This window comes from Chiroxiphia lanceolata, chromosome 1 (assembly GCF_009829145.1).
Source record: "Chiroxiphia lanceolata isolate bChiLan1 chromosome 1, bChiLan1.pri, whole genome shotgun sequence".
NCBI lineage: Eukaryota > Metazoa > Chordata > Aves > Passeriformes > Pipridae > Chiroxiphia > Chiroxiphia lanceolata.
The window spans coordinates 15,227,869-15,244,289 of record NC_045637.1 but is presented as its reverse complement, the minus strand read 5'-3'; the positions used below and the strand labels follow the sequence as shown (position 1 = coordinate 15,244,289).

The following is a 16,421-nucleotide window of genomic DNA, read 5'->3' as shown; positions in this document are numbered from 1 at the left end:
CATCACAGAATAATTTTGTCCCAGACATGATATTGCACTGCTTCCCACATAGCACTGGGAAGACCTGAGACATAAGGGATTCGATGGGAAAAAAATGCAGCAGAGTCCTTTTACAGAAAACTGCATTTTTAAAGGTGACTGGCAGAGAATCCTTTCAATGTTGTTTGTAACCTTACAATTGTTTTTTGTGTTCCCTTACGATGTGCAAAGAAATCTTAAAATGTATTATTTTTCTCAAACCCAGTAACAATTTCAAACAGGAAGTGTCTTTTCAAACAGTAAATTTCATGTCTGCCAGGAAAAATATAACAACTGCGAGAAATGTATACCTGGCTCTGAAACCTTCTTTGTGCCAGCAGTTTGTACTTCCAGCTCACTTACCAGTTTAAACACAACCACCCAAGTATCAGCATATGTTTGTTCGGAGGGGGAGAGCATGGCCATTATACTTGGGTGTGCTCTTATTTTGCAGCATGAATAAAAATGAAGAGAAATAATGTTTTCACTAAGCATCTACCTGTTTTTCATAGAACTTAGATCTGGGAAACAAGTTCATATTTAAGGTTATACTTACATATCCTTTTAGAAAACAGGAGAAAACTGTGAAGTTTGGGGCTGGAGGGAAGGCATGAAGTCAGCTTTATGGGTCTTCTTTTGGGCAAAGAGAAATGGTGATGGGAGAGCAGAGGACAGAGCAACAATTTAGCACCCTTCTGGGCTGTGCTGCTGAAGACTACACGTGTGCAACACCTACACCACCTGCTCTACTGGCCATGCTTCCTGGGAATTGTGGACCTCTGCTAAAGGCTTGTTGACAGGACCTTTGCTAGTGATTGAGTTAAAATCCTGTCAGAGAGGTTCAGTGCTTTGTCTTCAGTACTGCTGCTCCCAGTCACAAGTCAAATAACCTTAAGAATTACATCCAAATTAACCTCTCCATCACCTCCTATTTCTTTTCAAAGTCTTCACTGAGGATGTTTTTCTTCACACAGCTATAACATTTGGATATTATTATTGTTTGGAGTTTATTTTATTGTTGAGATTACCGTGTAATCTTCTGATCCAAGAAACAACAAATATCACAAAAGCTGAAAACACGTGGTCTTTTCTGCTCCATAGGGCAACTATCCAAATGATTTGGCCTCTAGAAATAAGAAAGACAAGAAATATGTAACAGATACACTGATTTATTTTCTTCTGTACTCGAGCTAAGGTTTGGCAATTCAAAAACAAATGCTGGAGATTTGGTTCTCTGTTATATCAGTTTTACACTGGAATAATACTGATAGAGTGAAGTAAAGAAGCAGTTCCAATATACATTACACATGCCAGACTGATGCCAGGGGTCTCTGGACTGTTTCAGCCAGAAAAGAAGTTCAGAGAATTCCTGTAGAGTTGAAATAAAATGGGAGGTATTAAATATTGAAGATTATGATAATGTTAGGGATTAGTGTCAGAGCCTATGCTTAAATCCTTGCGTAGTAGGACAAAGTTGGTTTTAAAACTTCTTTGGTCAGTGGGGGGCTGTACAGCATTACAGTGAGATTTTTTTCAACCACGCAGTGTCTTCACACGCCAACTCTCCCCCTGCTGAAACCTTGGCAAACCTCACCCATCCCCTGTCATAATGTCCTGTGCACACACCCATGCTTTGCCCATTGCACTCTTCTGGCTCTTTCCTGGCTCTTCTTGGGAATAAGTTACCTTGGTCCCACGCTCTGTGATGCCAATAATCGAGTGCAGCCATTCCCTGTGATGAACCTCAGCTCCATTAGCTCTGGATCCCAAGCTTAGTGAGTATGTAGTATTTCTGCATATTGTATCTGTTACCAGCTAAGGATGGAAGGAAACCCCCACACCACTAGCCAGCTGGGTCTGCTGAGCTGTACAACCCTGAGGGAGAATTTTGTGGAAAGCCAGTTAAACTAGACTTGCAGAAAGCCTTTGTCTGGCATTTGCTGTCCTTCCGCTGGAGGCCTCTGTCAGCATAAAAGAACTGGCACAAGTGGTTCAGTTGTGATGGACAACATCACAAACAAGGCAAAGCGGGACAAGTGATACTAAGTTTATCCACTAAGCAACAGCATCAGGATCATTAGATGCCAGTACCCATATGGTATCCACAGTCCTGGTCCTTTGCCCAGCTCTGCACTGCTCTGCTTGGTTCTTCCTCCTGTCCTCAAGGCATGCTAGGAGTGTTGTAGTGTCTGTCTATCTGTGTCGCTCAGGCTACCCTCTCTTTGTCCTCTCTCCTCTTCTCTGTGGAGAATTGCACTGGGGTCACGTCTCCAGTACTCAGGTGGAGGGTGGGGAGGGGAGCTCCAAGGCCACCTTGCAGGCTGAAATCTCCCTGGGACAGATCCTAACCCCAGCCAGGTCACATCAGTTTGAAGAAAGGGTCAGTAATAGAAAAGAAGCTATATGCATGAAGTACAGATTTGTAGCTTTCACAAAGATTAGGATGTTAAAAATATGTATATCCTAATTTTTTTTTAAAGTGTATAATTAGACTTAAGTAGAATTCTAGTTTTCAAATAAATGAAATGTAAATCCCAAAATCCTGAGTTCCATTTGTTCTCCCTGCGTTTATTTCTTCTCATTTGTAAAATGACCACGTACAGAATTTTTTCATTTAGCTGCTAGTTAAAGGTTGCTAGCATAAGGAAGAGCAAAATCTGATGATGATTCGTAGAACAAATACAGTGAATATTTCAAAACTGCAAGTTACCCTGCACCATCAATACAGTGCCTTAATAATATTTTGAATATGAAGATCTTGCAGCCTTGTAGTCGTGTGGTTCTTAGCTCCCAGAGAGCCACAACCACATGGTAAAATGCTGTGTTGGCTTTTCCATGCAGGAATAAACTCACAAGGACTTCCAATTGGACCACAGCTGGTTTTCTACTAAACAGCCATCCATTATTAAGGAATTCCAGGGATTAAAATCCAACCTGGATTTGTCCTGGGTTTGTGGTGCCCACGATATTTTTCTGCTAAGATGGCTGGATTCTGAAGCATGGGAAAAACTACAGGTTTGTGAGTTGTATGCAACGCATTTTCTTCTCTCTAAATTTCTGATGGATCTCAGGATGCCATGTCTTTTTATCAGTCATACCTGCCTTTGGTTTTAAAGCATTTTGTGCCAAATCTCATCTGCCTGATTTTATCATCCTCTTATAATTCCTTTATGCTTCTCAGAGTGAGGATTTCAAAAGTGTGTTAAAAGTTCTGTCAACATCTAGATGGGAAACAAGAGTAGGGACATTATATCTTTCTATATTTCCCCCTAGGACAGACTAGTGCAAATGAGAGAAACTCATTTTTCTTCTGGAAAGAGATTCTGGGTCTCCTCACTAGAAGTTTTACAGAAGTTCTTGCCTCTTATTAGATATGAGTTGATCTGAGTTGTGAGAAATTCATACACTATTAATCATCAGATGTATTAATGTATAGATATGTATAGATTCTCTGAAGTTTTTGTCAACCCAGCTTCCTAAGGAGGCTAGGCAGTCTTTACTTAAGCCATAAAGAATATGTAATCTTTGAAAAAAAGAAAAGAAGCAACCTGAAAGCCTCCTCCTACCATGCTGTTTTAAAATAGAAAGCTGACTACTGTGTTGCTGATTTTGTGCTGCAAAAAAAATTTATTTTCAAAGCAGATAAAATTCAATCTTTTGTTTTGAGCGATTTGAAGAGTGATTGCTTCTTAAAAATGTATTTTTTGTTTAACATCTTTACCAAGATCAATCTGCAAGAGGTTAGGTAGAGGAGGTAAGTCATTGCCCTGTTAAATGAACTTAATTATGGTAAGGTATACTTAAGCAGTAAGGTGGACTTTTTAAAAATACATGTTTTATTCTCATGCCATTTATTATTTGGTACTCTTCTACCCAAACAAAGGAGAACAATACATTTAGAACACTCTTTTTACAATTTCTTTATCTTTTCCTGCTGCATGGGAGTTAGGTGTGATCAGCAAGGATATATTTCTTGTTGGCTATAGGGAGAGTGCTCTAGCATTTTCAATGCTGGATACGTAAAGTAATTTTTATATTTCAGATTAAGACATGACAGCCTTAGTCAGTGGCTTACAGTGGGCCAACAACTTGTTCTGCTATTGAAGTGCTGTTAGCACTGCCAATGCTCTACTGCCGACCACGTGTATGTATGGCCAGTCTTCGCGAACGAAGATTTGGGAAAGGTCTTTACCCTTCGAGCCTGCGCAGTGGATTTTTTAGGTGAGACACAGTGTGCGCTGAGCTGAGCCCACCCTTTAATCCTAAAGTTCATCTGCCGGGGCAGAGCGAGCTTGGACAGTGGCAGTGAGGTCCTCAGGACGTAGGTTTGTTTAGAGTGACCTTCTCTTAGATGGATGGCCTTACAGGGCTGTCGAGCTCCATCTGCCCGGGGGAGTTTCCCTGACTGGGAATCGAACCCGGGCCGCAGCAGTGAGAGTGCTGCATCCTAACCACTAGACCACCAGGGGTCCCCACTGACCACGTGAGGATGTGACAAACAGCAGCTGCACACTATGCTGGCACTGGGGTGATCCCCATTTTCATGTATGAGGCAAACTTACAGAATTTGTCAGGGGCCTGTAGCCTTCATGGCAGTACAGGTACAGCACCCAAGTACCAGTACTGCACATTACATCATTGTCACACCTCGCCATGGAACCAAGGCATAAATAGTCGGTGCCAATGTGTAAGTAGAGTCTATCTCATCAGCAGCCCTTCTGAGCAACATCAATTGTTTGGTAAACCACAAGTAGCTTGGAAACTGGGAGATGGCCTCCTTTGCCATGATTATTTAATAACTGGAAAACCATGAAAGATCTGTGCTGATTTCCTAAACTAATCATCTAGGCACAATTTCTCCATCCAGACCATACCAGGTAAGTCAATCTTCTGGTTACCAAACAAAAGCAGCATGCATGGATGCTTCAGCCTCAAGGCTGGTATGGCCCCCATAGTCCTGTAGTTTTCTCAGAAAAAGAAAGCCTGAAAATGGGGGTCCCCATAGAGTTTATTCTGAATTCATACGGCAACAAATCTATTATCCAACCGTAATCATTCTCAAAAATGTTTTCACCCCAACGCTAATGGCTAGATTGCCCCATAACTGAGGCAGATTTTATGATATTTTGTCTAGTTCAATTGCACTTTTAGTGTCTGGATAGCTTCCACAGAAATTAATCTCTCGTCTCTGCTTCGGGAAACAAGGTTAACTGTAGCATCAGTTTAATATATGGCTCTACATCTTTAGAGACTTCTGGATCTTGCAGTTGCTTTTCTCACACACAATTAGACTCCCAAGTATTCATTTCTACCTAGTATTTATCAGACTTCCTATATTATCTAGTTTCAGTATCTTCTGAGACCCCCTTCACCGATGTTCTTTCCCAGCCAAACCAGAGGGCTTCTTTCAGTTCATATCCCACTTAATTCAGTGTTCAGGACCACTGGCAATTCCCCACATCTTCTTCCTTTCCATCCTATCCTTTGGCAAGCCTGTGCCCTCTGCTTTCTACTTTTACATCAGACACTGTTCTTTCAGTACCTCTGGTAGATCCTCCCACTCTCTCTCCACTACCTGTTGACACACTTCAGATTTTCACCCTTAGTCCTCCTCTTTTTATCTTTATAGTCTCTATTTTGACTACCTCATCCTCCCCAACAGCTTCTGTTGCTTACAACTTTTTTTTCCTCCTGTTGTGAATTTTTGTCTCTGATATAGCTTCTTTGGTGTTACCTTGCCATTTCAAACTCTCTTCAAATAAGACTTTTTTAGTTGTCCCAAGGGTTTTCTTTTTTTCTTTTTCTGTTTGTTCAGAATTTTACTGTCCTCCTTGTCTTGTAGCCTTCCTGTTACCTTTGATTCCTCAGTCTCTCTGTCTGCCCATCTACTCACTTGTTAAATGTAATTTTATTCTATGTGACATTAGCAAGCCTAATCATGACGATTTATATTTATTGCTAAAATACTTGTTCATTTCTACCCTCATTTCTAATCATCCTTTTGCTGAATCTGAAATGAATTTGCTAAACTCATCTTCACCTTCTCTTTTCTAACCATGTCTTCTTCCAATCTGAATCATTTCACCTACTTCATGAGTCTTAATCTGTAATCCTTTTGAATGCCTTGGATAATCTGTTTGCTGGATAATCTGTTTGTCCAAGAACATATCTGAATTTACCTACAAACCACTGCACCCTGTTCCTCCCTTTCCCCCATCTTTTTTGACTCCCTGGGTCTTCATTTCATTGTCCTTTTTTCCCCAGGCTTCATTTGGGGAGGAGTAAATATTCTAGATCCTGTTTTTTCATCCTATCTCTGACATGAACAGCCAGATGAATGCCTTTAATGCTGTTATGGTGCTCATACCTACCACCAGCAGACATACTAGACACTAGAGAGACCACAGATTGATGCAATGGGATGAGGCTTCTGAACTGAATTTACTATGTGCCTTTGATGAAACATTGATTTATTTACATTGTCTTCCAGAACGTCTCGTATTAGTGCTAGTGATCTGCAATTAGTATGCTTCTGTCTCCAGGGAGAAATGGGGAGCAAAAAGGTAATAGGGAGAATTTTTCTGTATTCCCTATGTTAGTAGTGTTAGATGAAGGCATAGTCTCATTCCTTCATGAGAAAAAGTAAGCACTTCCCTGCAGAAGCCAGCTGGGAACATTAAAATAGGGCAATGAGAACATGTGTAGCCAGCATTTTAACCTGAAATAAGCAGTGTGACAAGTAATGTCTTTTTATGTATTGTTTATAGGATAGGCCTTCAGCAAAAATGTTCATGGCATTCCAGAAAAAATGGCTTTTGCAGTTATTAAAATGCTGAGGTGTTTACTTTCAAATTACATGCTGCAGCATTTTTTTTCTCTTGGGCACCAATCTTTAAGGAGACACATCAATAAAATTCAGCAGTACTGACTTAATTATGTCTCTTTCTAATTCTAATTGCTCAGCTAGGTGTAATATCCTCCTGGGGACTAAGCTTCAACTGCATTTTTAGGGACTGTGTGAACTAGCACCTTTCTTAGGTATCACCCTGGCAGCGCTGGAAAAAGTTCAGGTTATTACCATGGAATATGCACAGTACAGATTTCCTGATGCCATGTTACCTCACTCTGACCTGCAAATGCTGCCACCAGAGACTAATGTGATAGTTATTGGATTTGCTGCTGAGTTTGCCAACCAGGCTGTCAATTGTATATCTGCTGTGATACACAGTTTTGTAGAATAGACAGCAGTATGCTTTAAACAAGACAACACTAAAACCTTCTGGACTCCTTGAGGGACAACAAGTAACCATAAGCCAATAATTTCCATTAACAGTTAGTCTGTTCTGGAATTTAACTGGTGTACTTCAGTGGAAGAACACTGTTACGTGAGATCTCTGGCCGCATGATTTCTCCATTTTCGACTGCATTAATTTTGCTGCACCTTCAGATATTGCCAAGATCATATTAGATTTGCTTATGGGTCTGTGTTAAGTTGATGTAGCAGAAGCAGATTATTCATACATTTTCATGTATGTCATGTGATTAAATGACTGTATAAAATGGCAGTGAAAGAAAAAAAAAATGAGCAGTATGTAATATATAACATTGAAATTCTTTTCTCTCACCTTTGGAGGGAAAATACCTTCTATTTTACATTGAACATTTAAATGGCTGTTTCCTGTTCTGTGTCTGTAAAATCACAGTCATAGAATCAGTCAGGTTGAAAAAGGTGTCTGAGAGCATCAAGACCAAACATTGACCAATCACCACCTTGACAATTAGACCATGGCACTAAGTGCCGTGTCCAGTCGTTTCTTGAACACCTCCAGGAATGGTGACTCCACCGCTTCCCTGGGTAGTCCATTCCAATGTTTAACAGCCCTTTTCATGAAGAAATTGCTCCTGATCCAGCCTGAATCTCCCCTGGCACAGCTTGAGGCTAGGTCCTGTTGTCCTGTCATTTGTTGCCTGGGAGAAAAGTCTGATGCCCATCCAGCTACAGCCTCCTTTCAAGTAGTTGAAGAGATAGTAAGGTTCCCCTGAGCCTCCTTTTCTCCAAGCTAAACACCCCCAGCTCCCTCCTTCAGCTGCTCCTCACAGAACTTGTGCTCCAGACCCTTCACCAGCTCCATTGCCCTTCTCTGGGTACATTCCAGCCTCCGGAATGTGACGGGCCCGAAACTGGACACAAGATTCAAGGTGCAACCTCACCAGCGCTGAACACAGTGGGACAATCACTGCCCTGGTCCCGCTGGCCACACTGTTTCTGATACAAGCCAGGATGCCATTGGCTTCCTTGGCCACCTGGGCTGGCTCATGTTCAGCCACTGTTGACCAGCACCAGGTCCTTTTCCACTGGGCAGCTTTTCAGCTTCTCTGCCCCAAGTCTGTAGTGGTGCAGGGGGTTGTTGTGGCCAAAGTGCAGGACCCAGTACTCAGCCTTGTTGAACCTCATATCGTTGGTCTCAGCCTATTGATCCAGCCTGTCCAGACACCTGTGTAGAGCCTTCCTACCCTCCAACAGATCAACACTCCCACCGAACTTGGTGTCCTCCGCTTAGTACATCCCAGCGGGATTAAACCCTGACAAAAATCTGCAGCGTAAAAATAACCAGCCATTGAAATTTACTGGTAACAGACAATGGAAATTGTTAACATTCAAGTGTGAAAAGTTCACCCACTTTTTAAATTTATCATATGCACAAATGTTAATTACATTTTTAAACGCCTGAAGCCTACAAATTTTGAGAGCACAAAAGAAACTATAGTAACCTGTTAGACACTTGTCCTTTTCTTAGACTTTTCTTTGGCACCCTCGATAAGTGAGTGCTAATAGAAGGGCTGACAACAGAAGTGCATTTCTGATGCAAAACACCAAGGACAGGATGAACGGTCAAATCTTTAAGAAAAGAATGGGGCCTTTTTGTTGTGGAAATGAAGCTGCGATAATGTTCCCAGACTATAAACTGGCAGCCTGGAATGGCAAAAACCATAGGAGCTTTTTCAAATTCTTTATCGATGTCAGCAGATTTTTTTTTCTTCCTGTTGGGGTTTTTGTGAAGAAAAATGTGAAATTTTATGTGAACAGTTTGTTACTGTATATAGCTCTTAGCAACAGGGCTGCAGAACATAAAGGCAAAGATTTTATTGTCCGTTCATGAACCTATTAGCACTATTAATGAGATAAAAATTCTGTGACTGAGGTGTTCTGTTTCCAAAAATTAAACAGCATTCAAAAATTAGTCTCTGCAAAAAGTCAGCTGTGGACAGGAATTCTTAGTAATCTTTACATGACTACTTGTGACTGCTTTACTCACCACATGAAAGAGGCAGAACCGCCTGTTGCACCATCTGTCTAAGGAGGTTGGTAATTTAACGTCATCATTATTGTTAATTTATGTATTATATTTCTATCAGTACCTACATGTCATGAGTGGCCTCTAGGTCAGGTCAGTGGGCTAAGGATACCTGGGGTGTGTTGCCGGCCTGTCCTCCTCCACCCCTGTAAAAGCCTTCCTCTCTCCTGCCTCCCTCCTCACAGCGTCACTCCCACCTCCCCAGTCCCCTACAATGACTATATGGAATCTTCTTTGCATTGCCTCCTTGTCTCCAAGTATGGGGGAAAAGAAGGTAAATTTTCCAGACGGGAACCAGTCAGGGGAGATACAGACTACCACCAACATTTATTAGGATACATTTTGTGAGCTAAGCTATTATTAATAATGGAATAAAGCTGTTAATGGTAACAGCATGTAACTATGGGTACTGTCCATTCAGTTACCCCTCTCAGTTGTTCGTTTTACTCAGCTAGAGCAGCAGTAAGGAGGCCAACCCTGGGTGTTTATTGAGAAGCAGAGGTCATACCAGTGCACCAGTGGCTTTTAGGAAGGTGTTCTGAAGTCCCTTCCTGCCCTGTACAAGCCCTGTAGACTGTGGTCTGTGGCTGCATATGGCAGCTGCCCCCTCCTTGGCTATGGTGTGAGTTATAAAATCTAGTGGTGATGATCTTGCATAGTGATAGCCTTGGACACACTCCACAGGCTCCTGCTGTTCTGAATTTGTCAACTATCTTGGATTCAACTAGAACAAGTCTCCAGAGCTCATCACCTTTTGTGAGACTTTCACACACTACCTCTCTGTGTTCACTTTTCCTCTTGCTGTTTTCTGGTAACAGCTTCTGTGTGCAGACATGTTTTTATCTACAGGGTCCATTCACCCAAATTCACGCAGAAGTCGGAGTTGTGACAAGTATCAATAAAGTGTGAGCAGCCCTTGCTGTGTCCCCCTGCAGTATGAGGTGAATGCTCTGTTTGTACCTGAAGGAAATTTCCATAGAGGATAAGTCTATGCTGCATATTGCATCATGGCTTTGAGCTAATTCAAGCATCAAAGGGATCTCCACTAGTTCAGCATGGTCCTTCGTGCATGTCAGAGAAGCCTGGTGACTTTGCCTGTAGGAATGTCCTCTTTAACGAGGCACGAAATTTAAAGCTAGCACAGTTGCCTCTGTCCTGCACGGCTACTTTGGCTGTACCCATACAGCCAGTTAGAGCATTTGCCCTGAAGAACACAGAATTATGGCCAGAACATAACGAAGAAAAATAGCAAAATGGATATAGAGAAGGCCTGAAATACAGTGAAGATCTCTTAACCCAGCCTGCAACATGACCCTACAGACCATACTGCCATGAATCAAACCTCCCCATTTTCTTAACGCTCAGATTATTGTCTTCTTTTTTTTTGTCTTAAAAACATTAAATAGACTCACAAGACATAATCAAGAAGTTAATGACAAATCTGGGCAAAAAGCCCAGAAACGCCTTGTGCCCAGTTGCCTGTCCTGTGCATTAAAAATTCTTTATTCTTTTTCTTTTCTTTTTGCTGAAATGAAAACTATTCTTAAATTCAATTTAAACTTCACTGCTTAAAAGTTCTTCCTTGATTCAGTGAGGCAAGGCACAGTGCCTGCAGAGAAGGTCTGAAGCTGGTCTTTCCCCTTCACTTTGATGAATTCTTTTTCCAGAAAGGCCAGCATACATCTGCCTCATAAAACAGGAAACATGAACTTCAGATTTTTCAGCACTAATTACCCAATCAGATATACCAGGTCTACTGAGGCACCACCCATCCCTGGAAGTGTTTGAAGACAAGATCAAACCACTTTGCAGTCAGTAGGATGGAAATGTAACTGATTTGCACTTGCCTAATATTGCCAGTTGAAGGATGAGCTAGCTCTTCATGCATTTTTGCACTGGAGTTTGCCAAGAATTGATAAAATATGTGTTTTACTAGTAATTTTACTCAAGCTTTGCAGGTATGGCAAGGCAAGAGATTGAATATACGGTAAGAGACAGAAAAGCAGCTCTCCTTAGCAATGCACAATCATTCTCTAAATCTGTTATTCAGGGACTGAAATGAACAGTATAACCCTCTTGTTTTCCCATCTCTGCCTATGAATAGTCATATATTTCACTTGCATCTGTATTTGTAACATTTTTAACCTAATCATAAAGCAATATATATGCAAGGAAGATAAAATACAATTTCTGCTCCCTGTTAAGGGACTGACCTTTCAGTCCCTTAACATATAAATTGTTTAAGAAAGCCTGCTGAATATTTTCTTATCTTCTGTCACTGGAAATTTCATGCTCCCTGTGAGGCTTGGTAGGATGTTTAATATAGACACTGCATGGTGTGCTGATTGATGGGACACACTGCAACCCGGACAGCTTTCTGTGATTTAACACATAACAAACCGCAACAATCACACAATATTCAGAAGCACACATTTTTGGAACTAAGTTTCACCCCCATAATGGCCTGGGCTCCCTTGGGACTGGTTTCAGGGTAGGGAGGAGGGCTGGGTAAGGTCCCTCTCCAGTTACCAAGCACCAGGTTCCCACCCCGGTCCCTCAGGGACAAAGCTCCAACCTATTAATACATCCTTCACACATAAGAGATTAGAGCAAGGGACTGTGCTCTGTAAACATTGGTCTCCAGGACCATACTCTGGTGTGGTAGAAAAGCCATCCAAAGTGAGCTGTAAATGAGAGAGGCTGAGTCCTGGAAGGAAACTGATTGCAATAGTGTTGTGTTTTGCATCAGCAGTCTTAAGTAAAATTAATCCATGTGGAGCAGTCATATAATGCTCCATATAATGCTCCAGTATAGTTTCTCCAACTTACACTTTTTATGTAAAAGTAGTTCAGGTACCTGCATATCCCTGCAGCCGGCAGCACCAATGTGTACTGTGAAACCACACTGCAGCTGCCTCAGTTAAATAAGGGAGGGGCTGGATTTAGCAGTGGATAGAGACTAACTTGAACTGTGGCATCCCCGCTAATCGTGCTATTATCTTAACCTTTCACATAAATTTTGTCCATCTCCTACTAGCAAAAATCATTATCAGGTGATGTTTTGACTTCAAGAAAGCTGAAGTGTTAAGGAAAGCTCAATCCTACCCAGCAGCTAGAGTGAGAAAAATGTTGAAGTTAAAAGAAGTCACTAACGCCAAATTCAAGTATTCTGGCTATCACTTCACACATTTAAGATAATTGATGAGCTTATCTTAGTACTTGTGAGCTAAGCAGAAGCCAGCTAGGGTAAAAAGCTACCGTCTAGGTGCAAAAGAGAGGTTTGATTAAAGTGGAAGCAGCTGATGAAGGAGTTCCTGTGCTAGCCCAGCTCCAGGTTTCAGCCCCTCAGATCAAGTGAGCATCCCAGGACCTCCCCATCACAGACAGCTTAAGTTGAAACGCCAGGCAGCTCAGCACTGGGCACGTGCTGCAGCAAGGGCATTTCAGGCAGCAAACTCTGGCACAACAAATGCTGAGGGCCCCGTCAGCAGCTCTGAATATGCAACAGGGCATTTGCCGAGGCTCCTCTTCCAACACATCATTTCCTTTCCATCTGCCTGACATATGGTGGCCAGAGGCAGCTCGCCTTTGGAGCCTTGTGGTGTGTAAGAAGGTTGTGTCTCTACTGATGGTGTTCATAAAGGGAACTCTCCACCAGGCAATAAGGTGGGTACTTATTTATTCTGTATTGCTGGGTGGGTTTCGGTTGCTGTTTTTTTTTTTTTTTTTTAATCTACTCCATGTGAAAGAAAGAAGCTAACAATGACCTTTTGAAAGACAGGTTTCTTCAGTAATGCTTCCACTATGTGAGCGAATGCTAAATCTCCAGTGTATCTCTTTTCTCTTATCTTCCCTTTCAAGAACGTTATGAGAAATTGAAATGTCCATAGCATTGTCATATTAAAAAAAAATTAAATTTAATTTGAAACAATTATTCAAAGAAAAGTTCTAGTAAAAAATTTATAGACACTAGTTAAACATTAATAATATTCAATATATTAAAGTACTGACAATGCTTTATACTTTTCATAAAATAGGAAAGTCAAGTATCATCCCTATCCCTTTTTGCAATCAATTTCATAAATCTACATCAGAGAAAAGCACATTCCTAGTCCAATTAAATGTGTATAATGAAATATTTACATATAGTTTATGACTTTGAGTAATAGAATTGTTAAGAGTTAAATTCAAAACTGGGATTGTATTTCCAGTACATATATTTTATTAATTGTACTTTCAGAAAGATACTTACAAAGTTAGGATGGGAAAATGAAGAATAGAGAATATAGGAAAAAGCAAAATCAGGACTATACAGTCCTCAGAAATCACACCTATAATTTGCTTACCCTGATTAGTCTCAAAATTATTCTTCTTAGTGCTGCCAGCAGGCCAAGGATGTGATCCTTCCCTTCTGCTCAACCCTGGTGAAGCCACACATGGGGCATGCTGTACTGCCCAGTACAAGAAATACAGACATACTGGAGGGAGTCCAAAAAAGGACCATGAAGGTGTTGAAGGGTCTGAAGCATCTCTCCTATGGGGAAAGCCTGAGAGAGCTAGGACTGGTTAGTCTGGAGAAGAGAAAGCCTGGAGAAGAGATTGTGGGATCTTATCAATGTATCTAAGTAGCTGAACAGAGGGTACACAGAGGACAGAGCCAGGTTCTTTTCAGCAGTGCCCGGTGACAAGACTGGAGCCAATGGGCACAAACTGCAACACAAGAGGTTCCCTCTGAACATGGAGAAACACTTCTTCACTGTGAGAGTAACCAAGCACTGACACAGGTTGCCTAGGGAGGTTGTGGAGTCTCACCTCGGAGATATTAAAAAAAACACCTGGACATGGTTCTGGGCAACTGGCTCTGGGTGGCTCTGCTTGGTCAGAGGGGTTGGACCAGGTGACCTCCTCTTGACCTGTCCCTTCCATTCTCAACCTTCCTATGATTCCTTGAAAAGGACAGGACCTGAATCTTGTGCTCTGAAAGACCTAAATTAGATGAGTTTCCACTGTTCTTCTTGCAACCATTTGCTAATCTCCAGTGATCCTTCTCCACGAGAGTGGTGATCAGTCCAGACAACTATCATGTGTTCATGCAGTTACAGGCTTTCAGGTGATAGTTGTTATTGCCCGTGTCATCCACATCAACCCGACTTGCAGGGAGACACTTAAAGATAAGAGGGATGACACAGTTAGAACTCACCAGTTCAGCACATCTATTCCCAAGTGACAGTTTACAAGGAACAACTTTAATATTTGTATTTCCTGTCTTGAAATACTTAGTCTTGCAGACAGTGTAGTCTTCTAACACTTTCAAAATTTCTTAAAAAAAATTAATTAAATTAATTTACCTCATCTAATTCCATTTAGTAGGTCCACAAAGGACAGTCAAAAGCACTGATCTAAAGACATTTAGTAACACAGCCCAGACTTCCACTAGATGAATTCAAGAAGCAGCTGGTAACACTTACACAGACCAGCTGTCTGTGTGGAGATTGGCGTATCAGTCATAGGGTAGTAATATAGATTGTCAGCTGTGGGTTCTGTTCATGGTTCTTGAGGTGAATCTTACTCTGATTTTTACAGATAGGCATATAGTGCATTTAGGGTGTTAAGGTAGTAGTTTAGCAACATAGACTAATTTCTGTTGGAATCATATGGTATTGAGCCTGCTCTTTCTAACAGAGGAATAACGAATTTGGCTTTTGCAGTTGTGCAGTGGCCCTCTGTGGACCTCCCAGTAGTGCTGTGAGCTGGCAAAACCCAGCAGGTCAGGACAACAGGAGGGGATCAAGGCGAGAATGCTCAGGGATGTGCACTTTGCACTGGAGCACCAGAAACTCAGAGAAGTAGATTTCTTAGAGCTAAGGTTCTTCCTCTGCCCCCAGTTTAACTATTTGTTTTCCCTGGTCAAGGGTGATCTCTGAAGTGAAAATTCACCCAGAGTTAAGAATCTTTTCCTGATGGTATGTTTGCTATAATTGGTGTTTATAAGTTGTTACAGGGGGAATGAAGCATGGTCAGTGCAGATGGGATGCCCAGTGATATTTTCAGCAAACATCCACTAAGTTCTGCTTATCATTGTTACTACAAATATGTTTTATATATATATATATATACACACACACACATATGCATTATATTTAGAAATATTTTCTATATATTTGTTATAGATATATATATACATTTGAAACTCAGTATTTGCCCAAATTAGAGGTTTTTCATGGGCACAGCACAAATTTTGCCAAGTTGCATTTCCCTATTGCTATGTGTAAACATAATGAACATGTGAAATATTAGTTCAAGCTCTTGCAAAGTTATTGACCCTTTCCCCCTCTTATTCTCAAAAACAGCTGAACTGGCTGTACCAAAATCTAAGAATCAAAACAAAAACATAACCAGCTAGAGTACATAAAGAAAATGTGCTACAAATGATTATGTTTGGCAAAATATAAGCCACTGAAAGCATGAACTTCATGGGAAAATATCAGACAGACACAATTATCAGGATCACCTATCATGATCCACTGATCATTTGATAGAGTTAAAATGGAAATTGGTCTTGACTATATTGAGATCACATAGTGGTTTCATTTTGCCTTTATAGGAAACATCTGGGAATGCTGGAACTTATTCATACTTTAGGTCTCCTAACTCTTGTACCTCATCCCTGAATGTTTCTGAGACACTCATAGTAGTTGGCAACTTTCATTCCTGCAACTGAACTCTTACCTACACCTAAGTCAACACAAATTTATAAAGAAATTAAAGGCATGCAATAAGTCTTAGAAAGTCTGCGGCATTTTCTGTGGCATTTAATTTTCCTTTAATGACTTTTCATGATAGGTAATATGTGATAGTTATTGCTAAGACAAAAACATTAAAAAAAAATAGAGAATGATGCAAAAGTTACCTGTTTAGGGAAAAAACTTACACAGAGGCTGAAGAATTAATTTTCAAAGGTTTTATGAAGATGTGTGAGCTGGAGGTCCTTTTAACAAAAATGATATCATTTAAACTCTCTCAGTTGTGGCTATTCAAACATTTCAA

General features: G+C 41.0%; 1 long non-coding RNA gene across 1 annotated transcript; it reads right to left on the bottom strand.

Moving 5' to 3' along the window:
• Window positions 1–1,062: 1,062 nt before the first annotated feature.
• Window positions 1,063–13,978, bottom strand: LOC116791933. The gene is made up of 3 exons (XR_004358906.1): window positions 13,721–13,978; window positions 1,324–1,387; window positions 1,063–1,144 (listed from the first exon to the last, which is right to left on the bottom strand). It is a non-coding gene; the product is annotated as an uncharacterized LOC116791933 (long non-coding RNA).
• Between the last annotated feature and the right edge of the window lie 2,443 nt (window positions 13,979–16,421).